This window comes from Felis catus, chromosome D4, assembly GCF_018350175.1.
Source record: "Felis catus isolate Fca126 chromosome D4, F.catus_Fca126_mat1.0, whole genome shotgun sequence".
NCBI classification, from domain to species: domain Eukaryota; kingdom Metazoa; phylum Chordata; class Mammalia; order Carnivora; family Felidae; genus Felis; species Felis catus.
In genome coordinates this window covers 17,175,528-17,197,263 of record NC_058380.1, presented here as the reverse complement: position 1 = coordinate 17,197,263, position 21,736 = coordinate 17,175,528, and the positions used below count along the sequence as shown (strand labels likewise).

The window sequence follows — 21,736 nt, the reverse complement described above, 5'->3', positions numbered from 1 at the left end:
CTAAAATGAAGCATGATTTGGATTCATTGGTGGAGTGTAAAAAAGAATCTTCTCCTTGAGTGGAACAGGATTTATAATATCGAACTATAGAAAAGGAGTTGCAGTCAGAGCATTTTTGGTCAGAGTAACAATTTTACAAACCACAGAAATGCAACCATTTTTGTATATGAGTTTTAATTTTTCGAATCAACCTGGTGACACAGTAAGACTTTAACCGTGCTTATAAAAAAATATTCACGAAAGCTCTCCATCTTATGATGCTAAACTGTGGCACAGCTGACCAGAGTGGAGGGAAACTGAAGAAAGGGAAGGTGGTTAATGGGTTCATCTTTAAAAAATGAGGGATGTTGGGGCGCCTGGGTGGCTCAGTCGGTTGGGTGGCCGACTTCGGCTCGGGTCATGATCTCACGGTCCGTGAGTTCGAGCCCCGCGTCGGGCTCGGTGCTGACAGCTCAGAGCCTGGAGCCTGTTTCGGATTCTGTGTCTCCCTCTCTCTGACCCTCCCCCGTTCATGCTCTGTCTCGCTCTGTCTCAAAAATAAATAAACGTTAAAAAAATATACATAAAAAAAATGAGGGATGTTGCTGGGGGGAGGAAGGGTGGAGGCACCTGGGTGGCTCAGTCGGTTAAGTGTCTGACTCTTAGTTCGGCTCAGGTCATGATCTCGTGGTTCTTGACATCCAGCCCCCCACCTTGGGCTCTGTGCAGACAGTGCAGTGACTGCCTGGGATTCTCTCTCTCTGCCTTTTCCCCGCTCATGCTTGCTCTCTCTCTCTGAAAATAAATAAACTACTAAGAAAAATCTTAAAGAAAGATGTTGGGAGTTTAGAGTTACACTTCAAAGTTGATCAAGCCAGAGAGGGTGGTTTAATTCTAATTAAACTGAGGTAACTAACAGAAAAACTAAAAATAGTGACTTAGCCATCAAAACATTAGGAGAAAAGGCTGTGCTAGGATGACAGAAGTAAACCTTCCCCTCATATGTCACTCTAAGATCCCAGAGAGTGACCAGTCCCTGGAGGTGCCTCAATTCTTACGCTGTGTGAGCTAAAACAGTTGAGTTTCTGGATTTCTGCTTCTTTAATATAACTGTCTTCTCTGTCACTGTTCTGCTTACCCTTTTACATTTTGTGTTCCATTCCATCAAGGGGACATGGAATAAAACACCATGTGACAGTGGGCATGTTATAGTAAGTGATCTAATTAATTATATCAAGCCTATCTGATAATAAGTCCCATATTAGAAAGTCCTCCTGACGTCAGCTATAAATACACCCTCCAATCTTAAGATTTTATCAGTAATTAAAGTGGCATTTTGACCTCCATTTACATTAAACCTTTGTTGTTAATTCTCAATTCAACTACGGAGGGAAAGAGGGATGCTATTTATTCAGTTCCCATGCACATCACATACCACCTCTACCGTGTTCCCACTTTTGAACAATAGGTGTGTGCAAGAATGCACACACGCACACACACACACACGACTGGAAAATAACATACGTTAACATGCCATCAATAATCGTTCATAGTATTATGGGTGAGGTTTATTTTCTTCCTTTACTCGCATGGGTTTCTTGAATAAATTTCAAAAAAAAACCTACATTCATTTCAGAAAGAAAAGAAGTATTTAGACGTTAAAAATCTTGGGCCTCATATCAGGAAAAGGTAAGCTAGCCAAAGAAAGGACAGAAAACAGGCGCATTTGCTCATCAGCAACCAACTTAATTACAATTCTAAAACATTCCTGAAAGCATTATGTAAGACCTCACTTTGGGGCCAAAATCATCTTACACGTTCGAAAATGCTGAATACCCAGCAATCCCTATGCCTGGATTAATTTCACATACTTCTTTAGCCACAGTCAGAAACTTTTTCTGATAATGTTTTAGTAGCAAAATCTTGAAAAACTTCAGAAAGGATAATCACCCTTCAATTCATTATCTGGAGATCAATAAAGAGCACTAGGATAGCACAGAATACGAGCCGAGTATAGTCTACCCTGCTGCTAAGGAAAGTTGCTTTCTCTTTTCATTGACCAACAGTATGCCTTGCACCCAACCACTCACTGCTTGGGGCCGGAGTTAGAAAATATTCTCTTCCTAATTTATGTTCCATTGACTTTTTATGGTGGCAGGTATTGATCTTGCTCTGTGCCATCAGATCAGATGCTGCAACCCAGTTCGGGGCCAGGATCATGACCGTGGGTGATCGGCCTTTAATGTGCAGGAGAAATGGAGGTAGGAGATGATTTATTTTGCTTTTGTAGGATCTTTTATTACAGACACAGATGTTGGGAACCCTCCCAGCTAAAATCAGGCCTGGAGTGGGGCAGGTGAGCTGCCCTGCTTTTCCAGAGTGCCACAACCATAAAACAAACTGAACATTCCAGGAATGACTCATTTGATGAGAGGAGCCAAAAACAGCACTGCGAGCAAAAGAAGAAAAGAACAAGGATCATTTTTCAATAGGGTTACTGATGGACCCTAGGCATGGACAAAGAAAGGATGAGGAATGGTTGTCTGCTTATTATAGAAAGTGATAGGGACTCAAAGATCATTAATATCTTTGCTCCAGAGCTGATAGAATAGTGACTGGACTTGGCTTGGCTTAGGCAATGTCCTTCTGTTACATGTACTCCTTTATTGTTCTCTGAGTAGTTTCTAAAGACGCTGACTTCATTGTTAGACCAGCACCACATATTGCAAATCCCATGCAATGTATTTTAAGAGACTGACAACATTATTCTGTTGAGCTGGAATTCTGTTGCGTCAGATCTGCTGGCTATGGGAAGTATGTGGACCACTTGAGCCCTTAGAGATCTTATAATCAGGTTAACTCCTTGTCGTACTGGGATTTCTAGAGGGAACTGTCCTTGCCTGGTCACACCGACGTGGAAGCTAAAAGAGAGACCGTGACATTTTAGATACCGTGCATTCCTGAAGCACAGGAGTAATAAGGGGAAATTCAGGTTTTTCTGATCTCCATCAGAAGAGAACCTAAGAGAAACATGGAGGACGCCAACAATGTTGGGTTAGGAAGATACAGATCTTAAAAGCGTTAAATGACTCCCTGAGTGGTTCCAATGTACAGCCAAAACTGAGCACCATGGTTCTGGGCCCATCCCCTCCCAAACGTTCTGAGCTGGACAGAGCAGCCGCGTCAAAGACAATAGTCCCTGACGTGTCAAACATTTAAATAGGAAGCTTTCACTTCCCTACAGAGAAAATAAGTTCTTGGAGCGCAGGAACCGTTTTATCTTTCCTTTGGATAATACCACTACCTGGCAAGCAAATAATAGATTCCTATAGAAATATTGGTTGAAATAAATCACGAGTCTTAGCCCGAGAATCAGGTCAGTCGGCAACTTAAAATGTAAACAAGATTTTCTCAAATCTTGTGGATTTGGAATGGTGGAGAAACCACCATTCCATTACTGCTTCCTCCCGCGAGGGGGCAGCATTACCCCCAGTGGGCAGTGGAAGACCCACTGCCTTTACTAATATTTGTATAAATGTCCAGGAGCTTCATATTCCCAGAGTGACTTCTGGTGTTAATTTCAAGCCCCTGATGAATTTTTATTTCCCCAATCCCATAGAAGACCTTCAGCAGGAAGGGATTTCATTCTGCATCACACAACAAACTAAAATCCCACAGTATACTTTCCTATTCTCCAAATCCTTTCTGTTATCCTGACTCCAGATTTCTCACTTGTTTTGCCGCCCCAGGTACCCTGTCTTACCATCTTAAGGGTGATGGCTCCTTCCCCTCCCTCCCCCACCTCTCCCAACTCACCCCATCACCCCCCACCTATTCCAAACTCCCAGTATAATAGGGAAACTTAGGATAAAATAGGCAGAGAGGGAAAGGTTAGGACCTGAGGGGGGGGGGGGACACATAGTTCGGAACAATGCTGGGAGAGGTTGACCACAGCAACCCCCTCAGGGGGTAAATTCCCTCCTAAGATTGTAACAGACCCCACCTACTCCCCCTCAGGTTCCCCTGGGGAATTTGACAATAAAACAGTAGGACCGGTCTGACTCCCCACACAATGGATTCGAACCAATCAGGAACGGACCACCCGGCACCTAGAGTTGTCCAGCCAATAAGGGTAGAGCCTCAGAGCGAACAAGGGGGAAGATGGGGGTGATGACCAGAACCTTATAAAACAAGGACGCTCGCCTATAGTCGCGAGTATTCACTTGCGAATGTCCCCTCTCTGTAGAGATTTCATACTCCAATAAACTTTGCCTGCTGCTCATTCTGTGTCCACCTCTTCATTCTTTCAAACAGGGAGACAACGAACCGGGTATTATGGTAAAAAAAAAAAAAAAAAAAAAAAAAATCCTGCAACACCAGGTCTTTCCACTCATAGGACAGATCTGCTCTCGGGGCTCTACTGCTAAACAGCCCAACTTTACACCTACCCATTTAGGTGCTCAGCTTAATGTGATAAGTATCTGAGGCTTCTTTAGCAACCCAGACTGGGAAAGACCCTGAAATTACAGTTTTTAACAGTTCTCAACTGGGGGTAATGCTGCCCCCTTGCGGGAGGAAGCAGTAATGGAATGGTGGTTTCTCCAATGTTACTCCTTCAGATTTCAAAGATATCAAAAACACATAAAAACTCAAAACTTGGTTGGAAACTCTAGTAGTAGTCCACCTTTAATTCAGAACCTTACATAGATTGCTAAGGTGCTTCTACACTTTGAAGCCAATATCCAGTAGATCAGCAGGAAACACTGGTCATGTGCTAATACTTACTAGCTGTGTGGTAATTTACTTGAAAATAGATTGGATGGCATCTAGAGGCATCTATTTCGAATTTGACAAATGCTTATCAGGAATACCCACTCGCAGATGATTTTAGGAAGAACTTCAAATATGGTTTTCAAAATCGACACCAGATGGTTTATTAGTGTAAGGACTGTTAGAAATCCTTTTTCTCTGGTAAAATAAATGTAAACAAAAGGAATTTAGAATACACTGTAGACTAGAACGATTGTTAGGGCCTCACCAGTCTTTTCTAAACCAGCAGAATAAAATTGGCAACCCCAGCATCCTAATCCCGAAGACCACCTACAGCTCTACTTGGTCCTGTCCTTCCCGCTTCACAGAGGACCTGTCATCTGACCCACATGGGAAGCTAGTGTCTAGGCACCACAATGCTGTATCGGCCTCACAGAGAACCTCTCACTTAGAATGCTTTCAGAAATGCCAAAAATCAGAGACATGAGGACCTTCCCGTGTGTATAAGAGCAGGTAAGAGGGCTATTTGGGGGTCTCCTTGCTAACAGAAAGGAAAACATTTAGAAGAATTTGGTTTAAGGCCATTTTCCATCTGCAACATCACCTAGTACCAACACTGTGGGGCGATATAAGGAATTTTGTGGAATTTTAGCAAAATGGGCCTGAGTATTGCCGAATGGTCAAATTAGCTCAGATCAGTTGTACAGAGCTGTCCCGTTTCTAAACAGAAAACCGGAGCAGGATGATTCAGGACAGACTGGCTCTCAGTTTGCAGAATCACTGACAGCCTTAAGGGGCTTCAGACACTTGCCTACATTCACTCAGGCAGTTGGGGGTGGAATGGGGTGAAAGCCTACGTCCTAAACCTCAGCTGCCTGAAATTTCTAAGATCTTGAGCGCTTTTTTTCACCACTCCTCAGGGGTTGTTTTGCTTTGGTTTGATTTGGAGAAGTCCAGCGTTCTACGTTATCATAGCAACACCTTTAAGCTATGGTCCTCAGTCTTCAGTGTGCCCGAGAATCAGTTCAAGAGATTTATAAAAATGCATGTTTGATTCCCAAACTCCGCTCCCTCTGTTTTGCTGTATTGCAAGTGAAACCCAGAAATCTGCATTTTTTTTTACTCCCATCTTCAGGCGACTTGAATGTAAATGGCTTGGAACTATAGCTGAACAAGTGCCTTCTAGAATGTTCATTTGGGCTTCATTATGAGTAAGGAGAGTCATTCTGGTAGAGAAATCTAATGAGAATGCTTTGGAGCACCTGCCCCAGAAAAGAGGTTAGAGATTAATTTCAGAGAATGAAGGGACCATTCAATGCAGGAAGCCCTTAGAAGCATTTATTAAATCTGGGATATAGTATTTATTGACTATAATATGTACCTGCTTTCCTCCCAGTATCTATTTATTCTTGTATGATTGTTCTGCTTAGGATGTTGCTTTTCAAAATCTAAATTCTAAAATCCATATATTCCTTCCTTATAGTCATTTGGTTAGGAGATTTTATATAAAGGTTTAAATCTAATTGTGATGTTCCTTTAAAAAAAATTTTTTTTAATGTTTATTTATTTTTGAGAGGGAGACAGAGCATGAGCGGGGAAGGGACAGAGAGAGAGGGAGACACAGAATCCAAAGCAGGCTCCAGGCTCTGAGCTGTCAGCACAGAGCCTGATGCGGGGTTCAAACTCACAAGCTGTGAGATCATGACCTGAGCCGAAGTCAGACATTTAACCAGCTGAGCTACCCAGCTGCCCCATGATGTTCCTTTTAGGAAGTGGTTCTCAAATATTAGTGTGTATAGAAAGAAACCTAGGAAAAAGAGCGATGCTTCCAGAACTGAAGCTTCCTTTATTAAGACTACAAAAAAGAACTGGCCTAAGGGAACCATGATTGCAATCCATGCCCCAGGACAGAGAGAGCAAACTGCATAGGGGATCATATAATACCAGGTCCTGGGCACAAGCACTCTGTCCCACCCAAGGAGCCATTAAATGACACTGACAGCAGGAGTATTCTCTTGCATCAGAATCACCTGAGGTTGTTGATAGAAATACAGATTCCAGGAGACACCCCGGATCTATTGAAATAGAATTCCTGGAGAAGAGGTCCCAGATATGTATTTTTAACAAACATCTTTGGTGGTTTTTATTGACACTGAAGTTTGAACCCAACGCCTGAAGAGAACTTTTGACAAGAGTAAGTAGATGTGATATTGGCGAGAAATACAGACATATCACAGGAGGTTGTGAGTCGGGAAGATTTGAAGATAAACAAGTCATTTATATCTAACATAAGGTGCCGTGGAAAAAGCACTGTTTCAAAAAGAGGATTATGGTGTTTAAAAGTGCCAAATGTGGTTCGTTTTATGTAGTGTCATAATGTGTATGTTTAAAGATATAAATGATGCCATAAAAATATAGATTCACGACAACAAAAGGAGTCAATACGCAGCGGGTATGCAGAATCTAACCAGGGGCTATTTAACGGAACACAACTGCTAATCACCAAGTGTAAAAAGCAGAAGGACAATGCTGTGCTCTGTTGACAGCCATGAACCAGAGCACAGAAATCCTCTTTTGAGCCAGGCAAGATTTCCCATGAGGGAGGAGATCGCAAAGCACAATTTAGGCTGATATCACTGGAAAGAGAGTCCAGTGATCAGAGTTGAGAGTGCAGAAACATGAATCACAGGTTGGTCTCTCCAGTTGAGTTCACGCATGAGTCCTATAGGCGGTAACATAATCAATAGCAGCTCAGATCATGGATATTTGTAGACTGCTCTAACTGAAAGGGACTTAGATCATGAAGCTGAACCATCGAATTTTATAGGTAAGACACAAAGGCGAGTAATTTGGCCTCCCTGGGCTTTGCTGTCGCTCCGACTTACTTGTGCCAAGGCAAGATCATGGCCCGCGTGAAACTTCTCACTCAGTGCCCTTTCCTCTACACAATCCCCCAGCATGTGACTGTTCTGCCAACGCATGGTAGACTATAGAATTTTATGTAATAGCTGCCTTAAAATCAGATTACATAAATTACTTTTAATTTAAGCCTCCACTATTGATTGAATTAACTCATATGTGTGAAATACTTGTTAGATGTTGGAATTAATTCTTTCCTCTAAAAAAAATCCTAGCAAAGATGTCTCATGAGAGCCTGGGTTTCATGGGGTGTCTTCTATTTTGTAGGTGTTGAACGGTTATTGCATGTTAGGTCGATGACGGATTCTGATACCGGCTCCCTTATGCTTGGCGTCTATCGTCTACTGAGATCTTCACAGGCACTGGAAATACATTTCTCAAGGATCTCCCTTAGCAACAATGGTGAAGATTAAACAAATGGCAAGGTTCAAGATGGAGCTGATCTAGCAGCCTTCTCCATTACTACTGAATAGAATCCAGAGAGTTCAGGGACAGAGAAGCTGAAAGTTTACCCAGATGTCTTTTCAGGGAAGAAAAGGAGTCCATTTTCACTCCAGAGAATTCTTCCGTGAACTGTAGTCAGTAGGGTAATAGTTTTCAAACTGTGTTGAGCCCAAGAGTTCCAGAGAAGCGCTTCTGAATGGAGGGTGTGGGGGAGCTAAGACCTACAGACATGGAATGTGGGGAAAGCAAACCCCGGATCCACTGAAAGAGTTCTTTTTTGTAGCCCCTACAGTGGGGTGCCATGTGAGTTCTCATCCTCCCCCCTGCCCACCCCCAAGTTTCTGCTGCTACTAAAACACATCTGAAAGCATCACACTAAGTCACCACATACATCGAAAATTCCAATTTCATAGAATGGCATATAGAACGCTTTGCAACAACCCAAAGCCTTGGTTTATAACCATATTTATTTCAAAGCCAATTGCCTTCCTTCTTTGTGTACGAACGTATCTTAGATTAGAAGACATTACAGAACCCTTTCAAGGAGATCAAAACAAAACACTTTTAATAATTGGTTTCCATGGGGTATATATGTAAACGTGAAAGCCCTAGATGCCTCTCAGGCATCTTTTATTTCTCTTCTTTAAAAACTCAGTAATTTCCTGAATTCTGGTCTCTTGAAACCTATCTTAATTATACCCTCACTAGTAGTTTTCTACACAATGGTAATCACAGATGTCTATAATACTTGTCTAGTGAAAATGTCAAAGGAAACTCTGCGTGATCTCTATTAGCACCACATAATTAAAGGTCCTGATATATTCTGGGAGGGTCTCTGTGGGGATTTTAACCAGGGGCTCATTGGACATGCAGCTAGCTGAATAGATTGGCCTTTGCTAAAACTGAACACAACTTCATCACCGTTGAATGGATTAGTGGAACCATAATCAGCGATAAAATGCTATGGGGATCTGAGAAGTTAAATACACGGTAATAGTCGTCCCAGTAAAACTGTTCTGGCAACAACTAATGAATCACCTCAACTTAATAGTGTCTCGTCATGCTAGGAAAGCAACAGAAATGGAGCCACGCCACATATTAGAAGCTACGTGAAGTCTTGGTGAACCGGTGCCTTCTTGGGTTATATTAGACAAGTTCATCCAACAAGTATTTACTTGCCAAGTGCCAGGCTCAAGGGAGGTGAGGCCCCTTCTCCGCCTCGGTTCATGAAGTGGTTTATTTCTCTGCCTTGCTTCAGTCAGGCCCCTCACCACAGAGCCCATATATTTTAGATCGCTCAAGGGTCACGGAGGTCAGGAAAGGTCTGCGGAGCCCAGAGAGATGGGGGGTCCCAACTCTGCTGACCGCTTGGACTTAAAAAAAAACAAAAACAAACACTCCAGGGAAAGCGACGCCTGCCGTCACAGCCCCATCACAAAGGTCTCTTTTAAACATTAACTTTGAGAACCCAGGGAGGAGATAATTTCAACAACCAAATCAGGAGAACAGGAGAGAAAAAAAGAGAAGGGGCTTTTCAATCATTTACTCATTAAAAACAAAGACAGAAACGAGCACCTCCGTGAGCATCAGCTGTGTAGAGGGGGCGTGTTAGGTACAAAATCAAACAAAATGAGTGAGCAAAGCTTCCTGCCTGAGAGAATTTAACGGTCTGAGTGGGGAGAGAAAAAGTGCTATAAATATGACATGGCCTTAAAGAGGCAACAAAGCACTTAGAAAAGAGAGAGAGAAAATGATGCTGAACTCAGCTGCAGAGGAGAACACGGGGCTCCCAAAAGGGGGGCAGTCAGCACCGAGGAGGCCTGAGGCACGGAGAGGAGAGAGCGGCCATATGTATTTTATATACGAGGCAGATAGAAAGGCAGGGGAAGCCTCCATGGGATTGTCCCCTGTTTGGCTTCACATTTTTCCAAAATACCTTCTAACTGGGAATCCCAAACACCACAAGATCAAGATCCCATTTCTCCTCCAGATCCAGGGAGATGAGCACTGACCTGGGCATTTTCATTCACCTCGAGGAGAGGTAGAAGAGACACATTGAAAACAGCTGAGCTCCGGGGGCACCCCAGGGTGACTCAGTCGGTTAAGCGTCCGAGTTCGGCTCAGGTCATGATTTCCCCCTTCGTGAGTTCGAGCCCTGCAGCAGAGTGGGTGCTGACAGCACGGAGCCTGGAGCCTGCTTCTCTTTCTGTGTCTCCCTCTCTCTCTGCTCCTCCCCCACTCGCACTCGGTCTCTCTCGCTCTCAAAAATAAGCAAACATTAAAAAACTTAAAAAAAAAAAAAAAAAAAAGAGGCTGAGCTCTGGAGGCTGCAAAGACAAGGTCAGATTCCCACCAGAGGGTCAACATCAAAGCATAGAGCTTCTTAGCTCTGAAGATCCTTCCCGACCTACTACTACCTCTTATTCCCACCAGCTTCCCTTCTCTGAAAATGGTTTTGGTCTCTTACCCGGCTGTGGCATGATGGTGTGTGCTGAAACCCAAAGTGTGTGGCGGCCAAAGGTGCAAGAGGCCAGCGTGCGAGGCGGTGAGCCCCCCCCCAGTCATCCCCCATTCCCTGCACAAACACCCACTCCTCCGCCCAAGAACTGCAGTCTTACCTGACTTTGAATTCCTCACATGGGAGCAGGGACCACAGAGACCTTTTATTTCCAAGCTTAACCGAAGAAGCCCAAGAGCAATGAGAAGAATGACGACGTGGCCACCTGCTGATGGAACACCGCATATCTTCTCTCTGGTGACGCGCTGGGGAGCAGCAAAGGCACCTCCCCATGCTGGGCACGCGCAGGAGGGCGTAACCGCTCCAGCCCCCCGTGTGCAGGTGAGGCACCTGCCATCCAGCTGCCTTCAATGCTTTTCCGACTCCTGACTGCACCTGGGAACTTTTAAAAACTACCCCGGCCCAAGCCCTGCATCTCACCAATTGAATAAGAATCTCAAGAATGGTGCCAAGGTGTGGTTGTCGTTGAAAGCTTCCCAGGTTATTCTAGTTGGACCACCATGAGCAGTGATCCAATGGGCTCTGAAGAAAGAGCAAGACCTCTCGATTTCAGCTGCAAATGCTCTCTGGCCGGCTTTCGTTTCCGTGATGTTACTACTTTGTGGGGCTATTTGAAATTAACGAGACAGGAAGGCAGAGAATCTCAAGCCCGAGGACCCTCTCGGATGCTGTTAGCTTCTGAAATCAAGAAGTCTGGCTCCTTGTTCAGAGCCCACAATACGTAGCCTTGGCAGTGGTAGTGCCACGGGGCACGTGGGTCTGGCTGTCAAGTCTTCCTGATCAAAAGAGACAGTGAAAGAAGACAGATCCCATCAAAAGATTCTCCCGCTTTTGTTCTCCTTTAATGTTATTTCCAGAGATTCCGATTTGATTGAGTTGTGGTGGGGCTTCAGGCATACCTACTTTTTTCCAAACTCCCCTGTGATTTTAATGTATTCCAGGATTGAGAACCACTAGCCCAAGGTTCTCCTCACCTGGGGAGCTTTGAAAAGTCCTGATGCCCCAGGCCCCACTTCACATCACCTAAATCAGAACCGAGGGGCAGGGGACCCAGGCATCAGTGTAATTGCCCAGGGGGTTTCCGGTGTGCAAGTCTAAGTTGAAATCGGTGCTTGAAATCTGCCACAGAGGAAAGAACACCAAAGAAGGGGTAATAACTAGATTCTAGGCTCTGCTTGGCCACTAATTGGCATGTGACCTTGGACTTATCACTTGGCTGCTCTGGTTCTCCGTTTTCCCACCTGTAAGATGGTATCCAAGGGGCGCCTGGGTGGCGCAGTCGGTTAAGCGTCCGACTTCAGCCAGGTCACGATCTCGCGGTCCGTGAGTTCGAGCCCCGCGTCGGGCTCTGGGCTGATGGCTCAGAGCCTGGAGCCTGTTTCCGATTCTGTGGCTCCCTCTCTCTCTGCCCCTCCCCCGTTCATGCTCTGTCTCTCTCTGTCCCAAAAATAAATAAATTTGAAGATGGTATCCAAGATTTACTCCAGCTTTAATGCACAATCCTCTATGCATCTTAAAAGGCTTTATTTACTGGGGCGCCTGGGTGGCTCTGTCGGTTGAGCGTCCGACTTCAGCTCAGGTCATGATCTCACACTCCATGAGTTCGAGCCCCGCGTCGGGCTCTGGGCTGACAGCTCAGAGCCTGGAGCCCGCTTCAGATTCTGTGTTTCCCCCTCTCTCTGCCCCTCCCCTGCTCATGCTCGGTCTCTCTCTGTCTCAAAAATAAATAAAAACATTAAAAAAAAAAAGGCTTTACTAAACCAATTCCCTCCTACCACATGTGTTGTGGCTCTGACTGTATCTACAGCTCTCCCTGCAGCTGGAAGGTGGTCACCTGCTCCGAGCATTAACAGTCCTGAGCACTGTCCCCAGACAAGGTGAATATGAAGTTTCTCAATGCTTCCCTACTCTCCGGTCAGACAGAAGATGTTAACGCAACCATGCTTCTGCATAGAATAACTTCCTGGGTCGGTCTGGCCAAGAGTCACGGTCAGCATGTGGACTGAGATGGTTTGGCTGTTGCACACACAGAGCTGTACTTTATTGACGTGTGGTTTTACTTCTTGCCCTGGAGCCCAGTGCATCAGGCACACATTCGTTGTTAATCTAGATATACATCCCTCGCTGTGAGTCACTGGGAATAAGGGTCCTCTGGACCTGAAACGCTCTGCCCACGTTGCTTATTTATTTCTAACATCAGTCCACAGGCAACATCATGAACATGAAAGCCAGGGAGGAGGTCATTAGCAACCGAAGAATCTGGCCCCTTCTTGAGAACCCACGTTTGCAGTGTCCTGGCACAGGCATTGCTGAGGCTGTCGAAAGACCAGGATTCAAGCCCCAGCTCTCCCATATGCTGGTTGTGTGACTCCAGGCAAATGAATCTCCGCCAAAGAAGTTCTCCGTCTCCTCATCTCTAACGCAGAGATCAGACCTGCTCCTTCTCAGAAAGGCGAGGATTAAACGAAACAACATAGGGGAGAGCATTTGGTAAAAACATCTCTACCTTTTTCCCCTTGGAGTCCCTCGTCTCGCAACACGTAAAAATACATTTTTCAAGATTAAAATTATGCGCCGCCGTGATCGAATTCCCTCCCAGCCCGATGGTCCTGCTAGGCATCCCAGACACCAGCTTGCTGTAATCTAACACATTACAAAGGAAGCAGGCCGCATGGAGATGCTACCGATTAACACAGGATTTAGGAAAAGGCTATAATGCAGTTAATAAGGAAACAATCACCATTCTCATTCCCAGTTCTGTAGGAGTGTTAGATTTGATCACCAGGGAAAGCGGGATCGTGCACCTAGGCAGAATCGAAATACAGGACGGAAAACAGAAAGGTCCTAGTTGTCAAAAAAGTGGGGGGGGGGGACTGTTCTGTGAAAGCGAAGGCAACAAGGGGGTGATAGAAAATTATTGTCCAGTGAGACATAAAATGGTCTTTATCAGCGTAACACGGACAGGCCTGGCACGTTGCAGCTTCTTTGTTCCAGACCTTCCAAGACTAGGGAGTACAACGCATTCAGCTGTCTCATGAATTCAGCGGCTGGCCTCCTAACGCCCAGATTACAGGGAAGGAAGCTTCTCCATATGACAAAAGACCTATTTCCACCTGATAAACACAGGTTATTGAAAACTGATGCAGAGGAGAAGAATGACAACCATGGTGACTGGCAGGAAGAAGCTTTCAATTCCAAACTGTAGATGAAGAAACTGAGATTTGGAGGTTCATCCTACCCAAGCCAGGACTCCTCACCCCGGACTCAGCTGGCCTCTCCACACCTCAAAGATGCTATAGACGGTGTATTGGCAAGTAAATAAAAATACTGGCTCCATTTCTCTGAAAGTTAGACTGTTGCCAACCTCAGTATAGTCCAAAAAGAGAAGTACTAATAGAATAGCTAATCGTGTGCTGAGTGCATCCAATAGCCCAGGCTCTTCCTAAAATAATTGTCATAGTGATCTCCTGAAAACCCTCTGAGTAGAGGCTACTATTTGTCCTTTTTACAAATGAGGAAAAAGAGGCACTGAGATGGCTACCTAGCTGCCTGAGATCGCACAGCTAAAAACTATCAGAGCCAAGATTCAAGCCCAGGCTATTGGCTCCAGATCCCACATGCACAACCACTATTTGATAACGTAAGCAAACCCAAAACTCTGTTCAGCATCCACGTGGTGCTTTCTTATGCTTCACTTGGAGCCTCACCCACCCTTGGTTTCTAATTCCTTACAGTTTCACAAAGCAGTCTTACAGGCAGAGCCAGAAAATTTGGCACCTGCTCACACCCCCACCTTTGTCTCACTATGCTCCAGTCTTACTAGCTTCCCTTAGTGCTCACCCCTGGGCCTTTGCACCTGCCATTCCCTTTGCCCAGAATGCTCTTCCCGGCCTCCGGGGTCGGATGACCTCCTACTCACCTTTCAGGCTTCAGTTTCAATGTCGGATGACCTCCTACTCACCTTTCAGGCTTCAGTTTCAATGTCACTTTCTCAAGAAGGCTTACCAGCATTCTAGTTTTCCATGGTGCTTTTCTGTCAGAACACTTACCACAATTAGATTCTTTGGTGGGATTACTGGCTTCACGAGGGCTAGCGTAGGGACAGTTCTGCTCACCTCTGTACTAGCTATGCCCAGTATGCTCCAGAACACAACGGACATGGACTAAAGATTTGCTGAAAACCTCAGTTAAATAATGACATTCTTTCACATAACAGGCATACTCTGGAGACATTGTGGGTTCAATTCCAGATCACCAAAATAAAGCAAATATCACAATAAAGTGAGTCAAATGAATTTTTTCGCTTCCCAGTGCATACAAAACTTACGTTTACTCTATACTATAGTCTACTGAGCGTGCATTATGAGTTAGCACTATGTCTAAAACAAAACAACGTGCACACCTTAACTTAAAAACTACTTGCGGCACCTGGCTGGCTCAGTCGGTTCAGTTTCTGACTCTTGATTTTGGCTCAGGTCATGAGCCCAGGGTCTTGGGATCGAGCCTCCACATCAGGCTCCATGCCGAACGTGGAGGCTGCTTGAGACTCTCTCTCTCTCCCTCCGCCCCTCTCCCCCACTTGCACTCTCTCTCCCAAATAAAAATTAATTAATTAATTAATGAAAATAAAAAAGGCTTTGTTGCTAAAAAATTAAAAACCCAACGTACTCGACTGCTAAAACATGCCCACCATTATCTGAGCTTTCAGCAAGTCGTAATCTTTTTGCTGGGAGAGGGTCTTGCCTGACTGACTCTTCCTTTCGTGAACAATGTCTCTGTAGCAAGGAGTACTGCTCCCAGTAGGACGTCTTTCAAAGTTAGAGTCAAGCCTTCCGAACCCTGCCTCTGCTGTATCAACTAAGTTTATGTAATATTCTGACTCCTTCGTAGCCGTTTCAACAGCCTGCACAGCATGTTCACCGGGAGTAATTCCATCTCGGGAAACCACTTTCTTCTCTCGTCATACGAAGCAACTCCCCCTCCGTTAAAGTCTGATGGCGAGATCCGCAGCAGTTCAGTCCCATCTGCAGGCTCCACTTCTCTTTCTGGTTCTCTTGCTGTTCCCACAAAGCTTCATTTGTGAAACACACGGTAGCTGTGAAGCTCAATAAAGTGAGGCATAATGAAACAAAGGACGCCTGTAATTTTCATAATAACTCCAGGAGGTGGGTAGGCAAAGGTGTATTAAACTCATTTTAGAGATGAGAGACTTTAAGACCAGAGAAGTTCAGGACGATTTCCAGAATCACCCAACGCTGCCTTCCATTCCCTCCATGAGAAGAGTTCATAATGAAACTGTCCTTTATTTTCAAAAATAAGTTGTGTGTCCACTGGGTCAGGCAAGAATGCCGTCAAAACCAGCTCTATGCTCCTTTGCATAGATTCCAAACGTTACCTAACAACATAAAAAGTCAGAACCAAACGACTTTGAGTTGTCCTTAGAGTTTGGTCCAAAAGTCTGGATGAGACCGATTCAGCATTTGTTTGGAGTCCACAGAAACAGTAACCAAACGCATAGAAAAGATTTTCCACGTGGCCTGCATCAGGTCATCAACCTCTTGGGCCCTTGGATTCACTGCGTAAAAATGAGAAAGCAGGACCTGGCCATCTCTAAGGTCTCTTCTTCTTTGAATGCGTGGACTTCCAAACCCACTTGTAGATCTGACTGCTCACAATTTGGCAGAATGATTTCTTGAGAGACTACTTACGATTTTCTTATATTTTCCTCTTTCCCATTTAGGAAGGTAGATGTCAACACAAGCCCTCTTCAGAGGAAGTGTGAGGCAGGCTAGAAATCAAAATTGCCTAAAGGCAATTTCTTCCCTTCATCTCCAGAAGAATCAAGACCATATAGGAGAAAAGAATTTGAGAGGTGAAAGGTGAGGAGAAAGAGGTCTGCAAATGTAGAAAGCAGACGACTTGTAGACCACTCCCTAGAAATGCCCAGGAGGGGCGAATGCCAAGAAAGAACTTCGTGGGGCATGATAAAGGCTAATCTCCTAGGCTGGGGGGTTCCAGACTCACCAAAGCCCACCAGGCACCAAGCACAACCTGAAGGCATCAAGGCAGCCAGATCTGAAGAGACTATGTGGTCGAGAACAATGGCATTCTCACAGGTAACCACCATGTTTAGAAGACAGGTGACCAAAAATTTGGCCCTTGCCTGAGATTGAAGAAATTGGGGAGGGGTGTATTTTGTTAATGTTTTTTTTATTATTTTAAAAAGAGAGTCATCTTTTAGGGAACTTCTGAACATTTTGGAAGAACTTTGGAGTTTTCCTTCCCTTGTTTGGAAAACCTACCAGGACTTATCCTTTATTTACATCAACGTAAGGTAATTATCTAGTCATTGCTTTAGGAGGAAAATGGGAGGCCACTTTACATCTGAATGCAAAAGAGTACTGAGTGAGATGTCAACTATTGAGTTTAACCGTGTAAACTAAGGGCTTGTTTCACTGGGCTACGCCCTTGAGGAGGGATAAGGAAAAGATGTCCCAGAGGACAGATGATGATGATTATATACAAGGTTCTCCATGCTCCTCCCCTCCCGTGCATAAGACATACATACAATCATATTGGGTTATTTAAGGCAGGATAACCCACACTTTGAACACTGTCCTGCAGGCTATTGTGATGCTCAAGCTGGACCAGAAAATCTAAACTGGACCGTGATTTGAAGCAGTTAAGAAAGATAGCCATGTTTGCATTTGGAGTAAACTGGAAGAAAAAGGATAATTCTGGACACAAAAAGCAGATGCCAGAATGGTTTTTGATCTCGCATCCTGCAGAATGACCAGAGTTATGGTGGACAGGTCTTCAACCACCATGTTGATTTCTGCCGAGGACAGAGTCTTGCTCACTGCCCTGGATTATCTGATGTTGGAAGTAACACTATTTTCTAGCAGAAGCAAAAACAGCAGCAAAGCAAAAAAACTGGACTTTTCAGCAGCCTGAACTTTTACTGATAGTGTTCATACTTGACCCCTTTGGACTTAATAAGTAAATCAAGGGGTCCCAAGACATATCAGAGAAAAGAACCTCTGAATAAAAATGAGCTTTTTGGGGCAGCTGGGTGGCTCAGTTGGTTAAACATCTGACTCTTGGTTTTGGCTCCAGTCATGGTAATGAGATTGAGTCCCATGTTGGGCTCCATGCTGAGTGTGGAGCCTGCTTAATATTCTCTCTCTCTTCCCTCTGCACCTCTCCCCCCACCCCACTTCTCTCTCTCTCTCTCTAAAAAATAATTTAAAAATTTTTTAATTTAAATGAATTTTTTATGTTGGGATGGGACACAAAGCCATATTTATTTAAATATTAAATATGTTGTGATCTTATTCTACCCTAAGCTGATAAAATGAATGTCTATAGCAATATGTTTTGTATTGGTCTTGTTATAGGTGGGAGAAGGGGGTATTTTTTTTTAATAACACCTTTAATCCAATAACCCAGAATTGAGCACTGTTAGTATCTTGGGATATATACGTTCAGAATATTTCCTCAGGAAATGTACAAATGCAGAAGCGAGGCAGAGTTAGTCCCCCCAAAATTAGATAATATTATACAAAATGTTTAATAGTCCGCTTCCTCCCTTTAAAAAACATGTGATAACTTCCCCTATCAAACATAGATCTGCATCAGTTATAATAATTCAGTTGTTTTCCATTGAATAAATGTATCATAACTTTTTAATCGGTTTCATGTTAATGAATAATTTGAACATCAGTTTTAATAGGTAATAGATAGCATTGTAGAGAAAATCCAATTTTTCCGTTCCTTGTACGCCTACCTTCACCATCTCTTCCAGAACTATTGCAATGGCTTCATAAATGGTATCATTTTGTCTGGTCTTGGCTCTTTCAAAATGATTCTCTACTAAATAACAGCCTCTCTATACCAGTTTCATGATGAAATAATGTCCAAGTTACAACAAGACATAGAATTCTTCATCAGCTAGACTCTGCTGACATCACTTATAACTTGATCTGGAGTGCAGTATTCTTCTTACAACTCGACAGGAAGAGCATTCTCTGTTTGGAAAGGACTACCCTCTCCCTCATTAGAGAAACCGTAGTCTCCAGTTGTAGAAAGCAGCCATTAGTTACACGAGCCCAGAGTACTGTTCACTGGGGCCACCGCTAGGAGGTGCAGGGCCCTGGGCAATATTTCATTTTACAAGGTGTTGCAAAACTTATGGGTCCATGTGAAGCATAGTGATCACAAATCACTAATCACAAGTAATGGCTCGAGAAGGATCCTTAGAATTAACTGATTGTTCAATCCGTGTGTGCAAAGAGTCTTCAGAGCGTCCAGGCACCGTTTTTTCCTATTCGGGTCCATCGCCTCTTCTTTTTTTTTTTTAAACTCTCAAATGTGTCACGAGTATAAAATGTCCTATGAGGAAAAGTAGTCACAGGCTTGTTCACAATACCCTGGCTCTTTAGAAGCTCTTTGTGTTGAAACAACATAGACCCTCTTGCCTTTGCAGTTCCCAAATACCATTTATTCGGGGCTGGTTATTTCGTTACTCATCAGGTTGCATCATCCATCCTACCGCCTGTAAAGCTGGCTTCTAATGAGTCTCTCAAAGGTCGTTACTGTGCTTCGTTGGTGAAGACCAAAACCACAAGACTTACCCTGAGGAGTAAGGGCAAATGTGGACAGTAATTTGTTTTCTGGCTATGTGAATTCTTTCCATGTTAACCATACATCTCTTTCCATGTACTGCCACCTTTAAGGATGATAGGCAGGGCCCTGTGGGTGCTGTAAGAGACATAGACCCATTCACGCAAGGAACCTCCCTTACGAGCAACCTGAGAGACCCGGGGCCACCATATTGATTGGAGGTAAGAGAGGACATGGGTTGGAAGGATCCACTGGCGTCACCAAACAAAAGTCTTGAAAGCCCACGGAGGACATCGGCACATCATGCCTGGAAGACTGTCAGTGGTGTGGACCCTGCGGAAAGGTGGAGTGGACAATCTGGGCGCTAATGGAAGGGGACACCTAGGGTCAAAGACAGCCGGCCTCACCTTGCCAGAGTCATGTGCTGTAGACTAGAGGTGGCACCAAGGTCATGTGGCGTGGGTGAGAAGAAAAGACACACAGTCCCACGCACCTGGCTCAAGCCCAAGGGGGACTCTCAGCAGCCCAGACTCATCCTGAGTCTGATATGATGATAATCACCCAAAGTCAGCCTCAGCATTATTCTGATGGCCCAATCTCACATGATCTGGCAAAGAAAACAGACCGCAGCAGGAGCAATCTGCTGCCCGCCTGGAACCGGCCCAGCTACAGGGCCTCAGGACGACCCACGGGCTTGAGTTCACTGAGGCATCTGGTCAATCCCACGTGTACTGTGACCCTGGCCAATTCCAGGCCCAAGAGAGTCTTAGAAATTTCTGATAAAGGCACTCCAAAGCACGGGGCCCTCGGAGGCCTAGGACCCAAGCAGGTGCCCTGAGGTGAGTACTGTTGTTCACATTCTATTATATGCCTCGTTGATTTCACGTACTCTAGTTGAGGACCTTTTTTAAAGTCTGCCTAGCGAGTCCTCAGATGAGTCAAGCACAGCTAGTTATCTAACTAGCATTACTGATATAAACATTTGCCCAAAATTTGAAGTAAAAAATTCTGTTTTTCACAAATTAAACACAGAATTACCATATAACCCAGCAATTCCATACTAAAAGAGACACCCAAAAGAACTGAAAAGAGCTACTCGCACATGTACATGCACGTTCATGACAGCATTATTCATATTCACAATATGGTTAAAATAATCCCAATGTGCACCAATGGGTAGATGGATAAACAAATTGTGGTATATCCATACAATGGAATGTTATTCAGCCATATGAAGGAATGAAGTACCAATCATACTGCAATGCAAATAAATCTCAAAAACATCATGCTAAGTGAATGAAGAAAGATACAAAAGGACGAATATTATGATTCCATCCATACAAAATAACCAGAATAGGAAAATCCACGGAGACAAAAGATAAACTGACCATTGCCAGGGACAGAGAGGAGAAGGAAGTAAAATATAACTGTTTAGCAGGTGGAGGTTTCCTTTTGTGGTGATTAAAATGTTCTGGAGCTAGATAGAGGTGGTGGTTACATAACATTGTCAGCGTACTAAACGCCACTGACTTGCTCACTTTAAAATGGTTTATTTTATGGGCACCTGGGTGGCTCAGTCGGCTAAGCATCCAACTGCTCAGGTCCTGACCCTGTGATCCTGAGATTGAGCCCAGTGTCTGGGCTCTACACTGGCAGTGTGGAGCCTACTTGGGATTCTCTCTCTCTCTCTCTCTCTCTCGCTTGCTCTCTCTCTCTCTCTGCCCCTCCCCCTGCTCCCATTCTCTCTCTCTCTCTCTCTCAAAAATAAATCAGTAAACATTTAAAGAAATAAAATGGCTGAATTTAGGTTATGTAAATTTCACCTCAATTTTTTTAATCTTAACTTTGAAGATATTTATTCATAACATAGTTGATATTACATAGTTACACCCAAACATAAAATCAAGTCAACTGTGATCATTTGTGGTCATGTTTATGATTATTATTTCTCATAGAACAAAATATCACAGAGAAAAAGACCAAAATACATGCAGCTGGGAGAGTTTTCAGAGAAAAGAAATAATATTGAGGGGAAAAGTTGCTGAAAGGAAAAAAAAAAAAAACTATAGGAACAAAAAGACCTGAAAAGAAAGAAATGATATTTGTTTTTGAGTAAGAAAGTGATCTTTTAATCAAGAAGTTTTGTATACCAAGGAAAAGAAACACACTCCAGCACTTGGCCTTGTAAACTATAATAGGAAACCCATTTTATAACCTGAACCTTAAAAATATTACCTTACATGGTTGGTCCTCAATAAAGATAACTTCTATCTGTTCAACCGACAAATACATTACCACCAACGATATAAAAACAAGCAACAAATATATTACAAAGACACAAAAACATGCACAACCTACAAGTTTGCTGTGTTCTTTTGCATGTTGTTCAAGAGGATTTGGCTGGAAAGATGAAGCCTCAATATGATTAATTCACATATGGGTTTAATCTCATTACCGCCATTACCTTCTAAGTGCAGATATAAT

At 43.9% G+C, this 21,736-nt stretch overlaps 1 long non-coding RNA gene across 3 annotated transcripts in view; it reads right to left on the bottom strand.

Moving 5' to 3' along the window:
• Nucleotides 1-11,982, bottom strand: part of LOC109493737 — a 296,535-nt gene extending 284,553 nt beyond the window's left edge. Inside the window, exon 1 of one of the 3 annotated variants that reach the window (XR_006588703.1) lies at nt 10,731-11,982. This is a non-coding gene — a long non-coding RNA (uncharacterized LOC109493737). The remainder of the gene's footprint in view (nt 1-10,730) is intronic. The other 2 variants (XR_006588702.1, XR_002737844.2) reach the window with 2 other exon arrangements.
• Between the last annotated feature and the right edge of the window lie 9,754 nt (nt 11,983-21,736).